The following is a 14,178-nucleotide window of genomic DNA, read 5'->3' on the forward strand; positions in this document are numbered from 1 at the left end:
CTGTTGATCTTGTACGTAAGCGTATGCTATAATTGTACGAAGCAAGATGTGACAGTGAGTGTAACATAGAACTGTACTTCCAAGTCAGCACATGGGCATATAATGACAATGGAAACAAAACGCTCATACCTGATATTACTTATTATAAGTATAGATGCTATAACCGTCACCAAACGTAACCTGTTTACAAGAGTGATGCGTGTAGCTTCAACGGATCACAGAACGCACAGAATTGGCTCAAAAACCGGAATTCAGAATCATGCGGTATGTGCACAGAAATGTAAAAATCACGATTGCCTGTCTTTTTCATACACGAAGGATACAGGAATATGCGAACTTTATTCCAAGTTGATTGAAGAGGAGACAAACGCTGACGTATCAATCTCAACGATGTACTTCTCAAAGGGTAAGTAGCTTTATTTTCAGTTGGTATATATGGGGATGTTTGTCGTGACCCTATAATTCATGTTATAGTTGTGTCAATAACATAATAATTTCCAGGATATTTTATCTGTTACGATTATTAGAAATGCTATACAACCCTCAACCACATTATTTAATCTTTTTATAATGGAACCCATTGCAACCCGAGTGAACGGAATCATACCGGCTATAGTGACCAACATTTCATTTTCGACATTTCACAAGACAAAAGACAGACACTTGGCCCACGATTTGTCCTGGATGATAACAAGGCTTTTGAGTCCAAAGAAAGTGTTTATGTAATTAATATCAATTTCTTTCCCAAGTTTAGCGTAATATTAGCTTATTATTTGATCGCATTCATAAACCTGTCAGCTGTCAATCTCGGCTATATACCTCACCCTGTCACTACAATGTTAAAACCCAAATGTGGTGAAAGGGCACAATGAAAAACAATGTAAATGCACCATACCGCTTGTTCGTCAGTGATGTGAATGCCTAATGTGTTGATAATAGGAGACGATCAAAAAACTTGAAACAAATCGAGTAAATTTTAAGGCATTGATGAGAAGGTCTAAAACCATTATTCAAATTTTCATAATTTTTTAACATTGGAACTCAAAATAAATTTTAGTACGTGTGTATATTCTGTAATGTGTCATTATTCGAATGAATTAAAACGTGACACGCAGGTTATTATTAACCTCGAAAAGTATTCTAGGCTTATTTTACATGTTATGGTTTTGTATATAACATTATACTCCACTGTAATGTACTTAACTCCTTAGACTAATTTCCGGCTTTCTGTTTACCTTTGATGGAATTGTCTCCGTGTCCCCGCTGATGGTTGTTAATAACAATAATAGCTAATAGTTTTTCCTCCAGACACGGTATCACAGGATCAATTTGGATTTCTTTGATACGTTTTAATCTAGCAGGAATTTAAATTATTGTCATTTTAAGGATTAACGATTAAACGGTTCAAAAGTTTGGAAGAACCAATTAAATGATTACTGGTCGTTTTACGAAAGAGGTCTGTCAGATTATATTATGGTTACATTCAAGATTGTAAAATGGGAACATAGTCGTATAATAATTAGAATCAGTATAACACTTATTAAGGGGATATAACGTTGTTTTCCGTGGCTATACTGGCGATTAGAACATGAAATTTGGTTTGAACTCGAGACCGATAGACGTTGTTTTTCGTGGCTATACTGGCGATTAGAACATGAAATTTGGTTTGAACTCGAGACCGATAGACGTTGTTTTTCGTGGCTATACTGGCGATTAGAACATGCAATTTGGTTTGAACTCGAGACCGATAGGTCGAGAGTTTAAACCAAATTTCATGTTCTTATTGCCCTTATACCCACTAAAAACGTACTATCCCTATTCTAACACGTTTACTGTCAAATATACGTGCAAACATTGTTTTACATCGCTATAAGTACGATGTAAAGTACTCCGCTAGTGACCTGTCATACTGCAGCGGACTGACCAATCAGAAAGAAGCTTTCAAAGTAGGTCATTTGGCCACGCCCATACTGGCGAGAGTTCGATCTGTATGTTGACGAAGCGGTGTATTTGGATTGTTGTGAAAGTCCTGTTACCGAAGATTTGAATACATATTTTGATTTACTCTGTATGCGTAGCGATATATTCGTTTCGACAAAATCAGTGTTGATGTGTTTCTATAGGCCCAACCGTTATGTGAAGGTTTTTACTTGGCTAGATGCCTACAAACGGACGGAATGAACTTTCAATCAATAAATGACGGTAAGAACAATATTTATTATCTTTGTTTAATTTATTCAACAAAATACATTCCATTTGGTACTGTACAATGCTTTCTGTTCATGTGTTTGCTCCGTGGTTATAGGCCTAGCCCTACCGTACCCCCGACATATTTAACAAATAACGGGCCTAGAAATACAAAAATTGTTAGAACAGTACCTTTGGGTGAATATAGAGTAACTCTTAACAGATAAATATTTCAACTATAATAATTATAGATATTGAAAGTTGAATTATGATATGCAAATTGTCCTGTGAGCTTTTGAGAGTTCTGATGAAAGATAAGTCGACTTTGTTGAGTGACGTCAGGTGGCTGATGACAAGGTCGTTTATTTTGTTGTTGGGTCTGACGAACCAGCTGATTGTGAAGGGGGTTGTCGGCGAACGTTTGTTTAGGACATTGCATCGGGCATGATAGTTTCTGATTAACACCAGCTCTATTTTTGCCATTTTTGCGACACCGAACTGTCATCATTAAAATGATTCCGTGACGACTCATTATGGTGACCTAAAATTATCAAAAAAGCCCTTGACTCTACTCCCGCGTGCGACAAAACAGTTATTGATGTAGCTCTAACATAATGGTTGGTGCAGTTGTAATTTGGGGATGCGGCACTGGAAATTGTTTAATTTAATGCTAAATGTTATCAATTTCTAAGAAGCTAAGAAGCGACTTCACGCCATATTGTTTCGATTAGAAACGGGACGTGGCTTAATTAATCGCGATGGGCAGGGCTTAGCACGACTGATCAGGCCCTGCTTTCACGAAACTTCTCAATTCTCAATTCTTAATACTCAATTCTCAAGCTAAGTACGTGCTTATAAAACACGTTCTCAAATATCGGCCCGTTTTCAACTTAAAATCTGAGAATTGAGAATTAAGAAGTTTTGAGAAAGCCATATTTTAAGCATATGCTCAAATTTAAGCATATTCTCAAAATTAAGCATTGAGAACGGAGTTAAGAAGTTTCGTGAAAGCGGGGCCAGGATTCTATCGCAGATTAGAACATGGTCCGTATCCTATCAAAACACTCGTTGCAAACGAATCGTGTTAGAATAAAAGTTAATATGTCAGTAGGAGAACTTTTTGTCATTGTACTTCCAGTTGTATATTGACATTTGAGTGTATAACCCAGTGACCTCAAGTTAAGTGTCGGGCCTGGGATGTTGACTTTCGTGCTTTCACTACTGTGGTTACTGTTACTGTAGTCTTGCCAAATATTTTGACCAACCAATAAATAGAGATATTATGCATATATTATTGGAGAATATTATTATAAGTAGTATATCGAAATATACAGTGGTGTCTGACGCCACCCATACCCTGGTTCATGTCTTCATAAGTTAAGATGACACACTGAATCTTCGTTTACTGCCAATGACCCTGATTCTAATTTGTAAGATGACACACTATTTGTTTGAGTCGTCCAAAAGCATACATGAGGAAAAGTTTACTGTCAGTGTCTTGTCTGTTTAGTATTCGTTACTAGTAGTTCGTACGTTGATGTGTAATCCCATACATGTATATGGTATGTAACCACCTGTCGGTAGTGTCCGTGTGTGTCTATATTTGGCAGTGTTATGTGTCCAGGTGTGATAGGTGAGAATGTCGTGCAAAAGTGCGTGTGTATGTTAACAAAACCCTAATACTTTCGCGGTACAGCGCAGTCGGCCGGTATAGAGCAGTGAGGACCTAACCTCTGGGGTCCTTTGCTTAGGAACATATACATATTATATGTAGACGACATTTTGACCATGACCAGTTGGTGAAGGTAAATAGCTTTTCCATGTGTAGAATATTATAATAGTCGCAACTCCTTATTCATGGTGGGAACCGTAATACTCGTTATTGTTGTCATTATATACTGGGTATCAACCTGTTATAATGCTATATAAAAAAACTAATACCCTAGGTATCAACCTGTTATAATGATCTATAAAAAAACTAATACCCTTGGTATCAACCTGTTATAATGATCTATAAAAACTAATACCCTTGGTATCAACCTGTTATAATGATCTATAAAACACTAATACCCTAGGTATCAACCTGTTATAATGATCTATAAAACACTAATACCCTTGGTATCAACCTGTTATAATGATCTATAAAACACTAATACCCTTGGTATCAACCTGTTATAATGATCTATAAAACACTAATACCCTAGGTATCAACATGTTATAATGATCTATAAATAACTAATACCCTAGGTATCAACCTGTTATAATGATCTATAAAACACTAATACCCTTGGTATCAACCTGTTATAATGATCTATAAAACACTAATACCCTAGGTATCAACATGTTATAATGATCTATAAATAACTAATACCCTAGGTATCAACCTGTTATAATGATCTATAAATAACTAATTCCCTAGGTATCGACCTGTTATAATGCTCTATACAAAACTAATTCCCTAGGTATCAACCTGTTATAATGCTATATAAAACACTAATACCCTAGGTATCAACCTGTTATAATGATCTATAAATAACTAATTCCCTAGGTATCAACCTGTTATAATGCTCTATACAAAACTTATTCCCTAGGTATCAACCTGTTATAATGATCTATAAAAAACTAATACCCTAGGTATCGACCTGTTATAATGATCTATAAATAACTAATTCCCTAGGTATCAACCTGTTATAATGATCTATAAAAAGAACTAATTCCCTAGGTATCAACCTTTTATAGTGATTTATAAAAAACTATTTCATATGTATCAACCTGTTATAATGATATATAATAAACTAATTTCCTAGGTAGCAACCTGTTAGAATGATCTATAACAAACTAATTCCCTGGGTATCAACCTGTTATAGTGTTCTCTAAAAACTAATTCCCTGATTATTTACCTATTATACTTATCTCTTAACACTAATTCCCTGGATATTAACCGGTTATAGTTGTCTCTAAAAATAGTTTCCCTGTGTTTTAACATGTAAAAGGGTTGTCTAAAAACCTTAACCCCTGATGCTATATATGCCAGTGACTAAAGGGAGGCAACCCTTACATAATGGTAACCTGTATTTATGTGGTACACTTAAGGGAAATGGCTCTTATGACCGTATATGTAAATAGTCCTATCTGGAATGTTCTGGAAGAGAGATGTGTTATAACATTTTGTTTAAAAATATCCATTGATAAGTTGTTGTCTATAAGAAGTGTGTAATAGAGAATTCCAGAAAAAGAGATGGTTGGAGAATGTACTTGGAAGATTTGGCAATATAGTTTAAATACCATGAGAGACAATTTGTTAGTGAAGTAGATCTATGTGAATTATGTTGGATTATCAATTTCCCTATTCTGACCTAATTCTGGAAAAACTGATAGGAAATGATCACTCAAGGACAGCTGTTTTAAGATAAGTAATTAACAGTGTTGATTTAATACATCTTGTTCACCACTTAATTGTAATTGTGAATTATCTCTGTAACTTGCTTGGTTTTGTATATATCATGAAATTGTGTTTTGAACTTTGAGCTGCTGGTTTTCATCTTTCTGTAATTATCATGTAAGAGAAATTGGGGTCTCCTCCGAGATACGATTTATAATTAAAATTAAAAGTTTGAATCATTTACCTAAAGTTTATTTGTCAAATTAATTTGGAAATTTATTTTTTCTTTGAAACCAACAGCTAAGTAGTTATGGCTGCAAGTATAAAGGTAGAGGAATTTGTAGAAGCGCCTTCCCTGGATGTTCTTATGAAAGTTAGCAAGAGTGATTTATTGTTATAAAGAAAACAATTAAGGTTTAACTGGAAAATATAAAATGAGAAAATTAGAAATTTAATTAATCGACACTTTGTTGAAAGCGAGAAACTTGATTCTAGTGCATTAGATATTATATACAAATGCAATTTGATCATTAAATGAGAATGAAGGAAAAGGAAATATAAAAAGAAAACGAACGCAGAGAGAGAGAGAGAGAGAGAGAGAGAGAGAGAGAGAGAGAGAGAGAGAGAGAGAGAGAGAGAGAGATGAACGCAGAGATAAAGAAACTGAGAATAAAGCAACTAGAACTAGAGCAACAGAAAATTCAAGCAGACAAAGAACTTAAAATTGTAGTATTAGAGCTTAGCCCTGAAAGTAGATTGATTAATTCCATGTCCGGTTTTTCACAAGGAAACAGGTTTTGATGTCTGTAAAAATGTTAGGTTCGTTTCCCCTTTTCAGGAAAAAGAAGTTGGCGTATCTATTCTTCTAGGAAACCACCCTTTAGTGGCCATTCTAATAATAAACCTAAAGTACATGATAAGGCTAGGTTTGATTCCAAACCAGATCAAAGGGCAGGTGCGCGGTCTTTTTCTGGTCCTGTTTGTAATTACTGCAAAAAAGTATAACATATTACGTCTGAGTGTTATTTCCTCCGGCGTAAGGAGAAAAGGCGAAAACAGTCAGTTCCTTCTATGCTAGCTATGTCAAAGCCTAGTCAGAAACATAATGAAATTGTGGAGGTTATAAAGTGTATGTTATTGAGGATAAGAGCTCAGGGTCTGATAGTGTATTGGAGAAGGTTCTGAGGGTTTTGTTTCACTTGTCGGTGATAATGCCAACTTGAAACCCGTGGATATTTTTACTTGATACTGGAGCTTCCCTTTCTTTGTTATTAGATGACGTAGTGCCTTTGTCTGAGAAGACCTCTTGTGGAATTAGTGTTTTTCTTCAGGGTGTAGAGTCAGATTTGCTATTGTGCTTCTCCTTTTAGTTTATCTTAAATCGGACTAGGTCACTGGGCCTTTAACTGTCAGTGTTAGACCGGACCTTCATATAGAGGGGCGTGTCGCTCATTTTAGGCAATGACGTGGCTGGAGAGAAAGTTAGGATATATCCCTTGGTGTCCAGTACTCCTGATAAGACAGTAAGTGTTGAGACTATTGAGCAGGACATTCCTGGTATATTCCCTTCTTATGCTGTCACTCGTTCAATGAGTAAGACGATTTCTGACCTTGCAGTAGTTGAGGGTCAATTAAGTCCAGGATTAGGTGACACTTCTGCGGCTCACGATTGAGGAGATATCGGTGGCAAGTTTGATTTTTTAAACAATCCTGTAGACTCTTATATAGACAGAAGTGTTCTTAGTAAGGGTATTTTTATTTTGGATATGATGAGTGCATCATCGTTGTCTAGAGAGGAGATTATAGCAGCACAGGAAAATCCTGAACTCTGTTTATGTAATCGGGCTTTGAGTAAGGAAGAAGCTGAGAAAGTCCCGGTGTGTTAATTCCATAGATCAGGTTATTGATGCGCAAGTGCCGTCGGGTCCTCCTGATGAGTCACCTGAAAAAGACTGGAAGGTCAATCAAATAGTTGCCCAACCGAGATAGAGAAAAAGACAAGAGTTTGTTTCATGATTCAGCTATGGCAGGACATTTAGTTGTGACGAAGTGGTTTTGGTTATTTACTTTTGGCCAAGTTGAAACATGATGTGGCTGAGTTTCGCAGGTCTTTTTATACATGTCAAGTGGTATGGAAATCCAGTCAGAAAATCCCTGTAGCACATTAACACCCCATTCCAGATTTTGAGGAACCTTTTACCATGTTAAAACCATGTGAGATAAAACTTCTTCAAAAGGATGAAACTGTAAACGATGAACATGTCTCTTCACAGTAGAAGCAGAATAAAAATTACACTATAACTCCGTGTGGAACCACATGAGGTCTTCTCTTCTACGGATGTTGACACGATGATGATATTAAACAAGGAACTCGGTTACGTAGGTTGATACATACATGTATTTCATTATTTAAGTGCAAACTGACTCTTCAGTGATGTCCGGAGGAGGCATAATGCTTTGCAGTCTTGGATATAGGTGCGCCTGGTACGTTGGTGGAATGAGTGGTTGTGCTATGGCCATCAGTGATGTTCGTTGGTGGCGTAGCTGGTCACATTTTGATCTGGTGTCACAATTTACCAAGTTTTGCAGATTTAAGCTTCCTCTTAATCTTACGTAAACATTTACCGTACAGTTAAACTAGTAGTTAAGGTATGCCTTGAGTTGAAAGAAATAATATAAAATGACAACAAATAGCAACTCAGTTATGATATACAAAGGGAAGAGGAATCAATGTTTTGTGTTGCGTTTGTAAATAGGGAAACTATACATTAGGTTTTTAAATATCTAGAAAATGGATATATTTTATGATATATGGAAGTGTGCAGATAGCACAATATAAATCGATTTTGTTTACAGAGTCCATTAGACAGTATGCTAGGTAAATTGTATGTTATAGGTATGATTACTTTAGGCCTATGATTGACTATAAAATCTTGAAAATCTTGCAAACAAACTCCATCAGGCTGAATCCAATTAGATTATAAGCTAATATCTGAAAAGGCTGCTGTTTATATCTGGGCTGTATAGAACACGTGGAAATGTTTGTACCACTACGTGTAGATATGTATCAACACAACAAAGAGATATATTGTTAATGGATTATGTGAAAAATATAATTGTTATTAAAAATTAACAGGAATATAAAAAAAACAGATAGCAATGGGTAATGCTACAAATCCATGAATCAACTTTAATTCATCAAACAATAACTTTCATGAAATACATAATGTGCTATTTCAAAATTAAGATATGAAAAATAAAAAAATAGCTTGATGGCGTTATACCACCTACAAATTCTAGCTTGTAATATGACTCCCATTATGATTAAGCTGATACTAAATATAGTTAATGAAATGAAGTTTACCAGAAGAATTCCTAGTTGTGTATTGTTGTGATGTTTGTACGTCCGGATACTTATAGAAACATAAATTTTCGGCATCAGATTTCAAAAGGGACTCCAGATCCGTATTATATACATTTAAATGATGTTCTGGTAGGAAAACATTGAAACCGAGTGTTTCTGTTCCGATAATGTACGTGTATATGTAGTATTTTGTCATAAGAGAACAGTAGAATTACAATATAATTTGTGTGTTAAACCGCATCGCTATCTCTGAATTCTGACAATATAATGATGTTTCAATAACTATATAATCCCCGTGTTAAATCACGTGGGTTAAACTCATCATAATATTTAAAATGATCCATATCTATATATTTATATATGTGAAATGTAAAAACATATACGCAATATTGAATTATTGTAGAAATGTTCTGGTAATGATATGAAAACAGAACAATTATGAATAATTTCTAAAAATTGATGTATAATACAAAAACAATCAAGGAAGCAAAACAAAATTTTATACCATTGTATAAAACAATGTTTGTGTTAACATGATAAAAAATTATCTGAATATTTCATTCTTGGTACTATCATGATTAATTTGTGCGTGTGTAATTGTTATAATCATTTAAAATAATTTTACGTTAAAATTGTTACACCTTATCGGGTTATAATAAGATCATATTTTTTTAAAAGCATAGGCACTTTACATAAACATTGCAGTGTCCTAAGTGCATGCTGGGTAAATACAAATATATAACCACTAAGTGTTTGCAGAACTAAGTGCCCTACTTCTTGCTTCTGATAATGAATATATAATGAAAAAAAACAAAGTATTTCAAAGAATGTATATATCTATAAATGGCAAATGTTCACGAAGATAGTCAGAATGAAAATCAACATCCCTGTATCTTGTTAACAGTAGAAAGTAGTGTTATGGCGTAGATCCGTATAGTTGATACTCCGTCTTCATGCTGATCAGGTTCGCTCCGAGGTCACGGCGCCAGTAAAATATAGTGACTGTTTTTTAATTGATCTGAACTTTATCTAGGAGTATTAGCACATACATCATACATTTGTACTGGTCTATCCTGGGCGTTCTACAGGAGTGACTCCAGGTAGTCACCTAAGTTAACAGATATAAGCGGGTCCTTTTATAATTTAAATAGGCCAATTCTGCTGACACGTACTATCTTGAACTTTATCACACGGGTTGCTTTAGAATGTTTTCATCAGACCTTGTAAAACATGAGATCTGTTTTAGTTTTGGGAAAAAGAGAGACTGGGACGAAAGTATTCAATGTTGTTATTCGATGTTAGAGAATATGTACAGGAATTTCTTGGTTTCAGTCCCTTTGAACTTGTGTTTGGACAAACTGTTCTTGGTTCATTGGAAATCCTTAAGTATAATATGATGACGATTTGAATGTAAATCTTTAGAGTATGTGTCTAACTTTTAGCAAGGGTTGACAAGGGCATGTGCAATGGCAAAAGACAATTTAGCAACCACTCAAACAAAAATGAAAATTGTGGCATGATAAAGATTACCAGGAAAGAACATTTGATTCAAGTGACAAAGTTATGGCTTTATTGCCAATACCTGGTCAGCCGTTGTAAGTTAGATACTTTGGACCTTATTTGGTCGAGAAAAGGATCGATGATTTAAACTAATTAGTACAAACTCCGGGGAGCAACAAGAAACGTGTCATATCAATTTGCTTAAAATGATAGAGAAGAAACCGAAACCACTCAACTTGTTGTTACTTTGGCCTCTGTACCATCACAATGTGAAGGTGGCGCTGGTATTAGTCAACAAGGAGAGTTAAGTGGTGTGATGTAGGGGTAAACTGTGGTATTATGTTATGGAATTCAGATGTGCTCGCGAACTTAAACGAAAAACTGTGCCATCTGTCGGACAAAGAAAGAAACGAACTGAAAGGTTTGATCCGTGATTTCAAGCATTTGTCTCCGAATAAGCAAACCTGATGCTGTATACCACAATGTCAATGTTGACAATGCAACACCTGTCAAACAGCATCAGTATCGTGTCAATCCACTAACATACAAGCACCTGAAGAAAGAAATAAAGTATATGTTGGACAATGACATCATTGAGCAAAGTGAAAATGGAGCTCTCCATTTGTTCTGATAAGTCCTACCGATTCTGTACGGACGTCAGAAAAGTGAACTCTGTCAGTAAAACATATCCTGACTCGTCTATTGAAAAAGACGACAAAGCCAAATACATATTGTATGTCAGTAAATTTGATCTATTGAAAGGGTATTGGCAGGTTCCTCTCATTGGAAAAGCAAAAGAAGTGTCAGCATTCGTCATATCACAGGGCCTGTACAGGTATAAAGTTATGCCGTTTGATAAGAAAAATTCTCCGGCAACTTTCCAGCATACACTGGATATTGTTCGTATTTTATTTACGTCTCTACCAAAACAATGCCCGAAGTATTTAGTTAAAGTTAAGATCTAGGTAACTGACTGATTTCAAGTTCTACAGGCGGTATAGTATCTATATGTTCGATAAGTTTATCCTCGATGCGTGTTTATACGTAACGCAATGATCCTTATCAAGTTCAGAAATCCAATATAATCGAGTTAGAAGTCCTTAGAAGGAACTAGTCAGTATGAAGGTAAGGTAACACTGGTTATCAAACAAGCTTAGTTATTTTGACAAACATGAAATGAAAAAGTGTTCACAGACGAGGATATTTTTATGATTACTAGATGTCTTATCCGCCGACACAGCCACAAACATTCATACACTGTCAAGTCTATAATGTTACATACGAATGAATTTGTTACCATTGACGGAACGGACCACTCACCAGTAGTTTTGTTTTAGACATTAATGAAGTAATTAAGTTAATGGGCGACCAGAACGTCAACATATGCAAAACAAACAACAATAACGAATCAATATGTCTGTATTAGTGTAAATGCAAACTATATAATAATATTGTTCAACTATATAACAATATTGCTAGATTATAATTATACGTTTATACAAAGTTTTTTGGTGCCTACATAACATTTATATACTGGCACACCATTTCAGTCGTTTAAACTATATAACAATATTGATCAACTATATAACAATATTGTTAAACTATATAACAATATTGTTAAACTAAATAACAATAGTGTTACCCTATATAACAATAACGCTAGATTATAATTATACGTTTATACTAAGTTTTTTGGTGACTATATAACATTTATATACTGGCACACCATTTCATTCGTTTTAAGGTGATTTTCTTAGGATACGTTAATTACACTGGTGCGTAAATTTAATGATCTTTGACGATTTATTACAGTCTACAACAACTGCTCAGACGTCCCTCACGGATATCCTTCTGGAGTGTACCAAATTACAATTACAAAAGGCAACACCATGAACATGTTCTGTTACACGGACACTACCGACGGACCATGGACTGTAAGTATGATATAAATTGATGTGTCACATCACAACACTTCTCAAATTAGATATACAATTCCTTGTCAGTTTGATGTACGTTTTTTGTTATCATCACATGTCAATTATTTTCTGACAAAATAAGAAGAATGAAGTAACTAATTAGAAAAGCATTAGCTTATTCTCCACACTTTACAGGTATAATCATGCCATAACAGTATACAGAGTGACTATGTCACAATCGATTAATGTGATTGGTTCTATTCCCAGTAAACCGAGGAGAGCGTGGTTCATTTAGCATATTTTGATATCTAACGAAACAGTGTGTTACTGTTGCTGACAACAAAAGTGTCGCCCCAAAGTATCATTACAATACAGGACTGTAATACACAAAGGCAGGATGATGATTATTCGGTCTTTGATGAAATTTAAAATATCAACATACGCAGGTAAATTTTTGTGAGGATGGGAATCAGAAAAAGAAAGTCAACATTAATTTGTTAATATGAAATATCTTTTTGAATGTGATTTGTTTGGATGTCGATTAATTAACAAATGTGCCGAATATATTCTGAAAAAAATGTGCTTCGTGGAATGTTGCATATTTGAAATTAGTCGTCATATGTAGGCTAATCTCTTGGTTTCTATCGTCCGTAAAGGTAACAGAATTATAGGGCAGCTCTTCAGATGAAATTAAAGTTATTTGTTCCTTTGTTAACCATTTTACCCAAATATGGGTCATAACGCAGTTATTTATCATGACAGGGTAGACTGATGTTGATTTGTGACAGTAATGGACCAAATATTAAGATGGCGACTTTGAGACTAGTTGAGAGTTATATACAGCAGAATTAAATGAATTTAATTGCATTATATTGTTGTTCCGTTCTTGAAGGACTCGTCATTGATGCCGAGTGCCTAAATTTTTGAAAATAGCCATAGCTTTGAACACGGGTACAAGACGCAAGGGAAATGGCGCATTACGTCTCAAAGAATCAAAACATTAACACAGAGGGTCGAAAATCATCTGATCCACAACACAACTCACAAAAAAGTAAAACATAGGCTTGTTAGAGAAATGGAAGTTTGCCTATCCTTCTCTACGATGTCGCATTACTTATTTTAACCTGGTTTGGAGACTAAGTTGGTTTTTTCTACATGTACTGCCACTGATTATGGGAAACTAGGTATTAACCTGTTGTAGTGTTCTCTAAACACTAATTCCCTGGGTATTAACCTGTTATAGTGTTCTCTAAACACTATTTCCCTGGGTATTAACCTGTTGTAGTGTTCTCTAAACACTAATTCCCTGGGTATTAACCTGTTATAGTGTTCTCTAAACACTAATTCCCTAGGTATTAACCTGTTATAGTGTTCTCTAAACACTAATTCCCTAGGTATTAACCTGTTATAGTGTTCTCTAAACACTAAATCCCTAGGTATTAATCTGTTATAGTGTTCTCTAAACACTAATTCCCTGGGTATTAACCTGTCAAAAACACAACAAAACATGATGATGGTAGGGAGTTAATCATGAATTAAACATATGCACGTATATACAAACAAAAGTTGTCGTACAAGTAAATAATTATGTCGCTTATGAATTGTAATTGACAACTTCTTTCTATCTCATTTTACAAATTTTGATTTACAATAAAGGTAATACAGAGACGAACGAATGGAGATCTGGATTTCTTTCGCAACTGGACAGACTACAAGAACGGTTTCGGGGATCTACTGGGGAATTTCTGGATTGGTAAGAGCTTTTTTAACAGTAATACATCCTCGACGTTATGATAATTTAAGCCATATAGTTTCCCTCTGATGTAATA

This window comes from Pecten maximus, chromosome 9 (assembly GCF_902652985.1).
Source record: "Pecten maximus chromosome 9, xPecMax1.1, whole genome shotgun sequence".
Classification (NCBI taxonomy): Eukaryota; Metazoa; Mollusca; class Bivalvia; order Pectinida; family Pectinidae; genus Pecten; species Pecten maximus.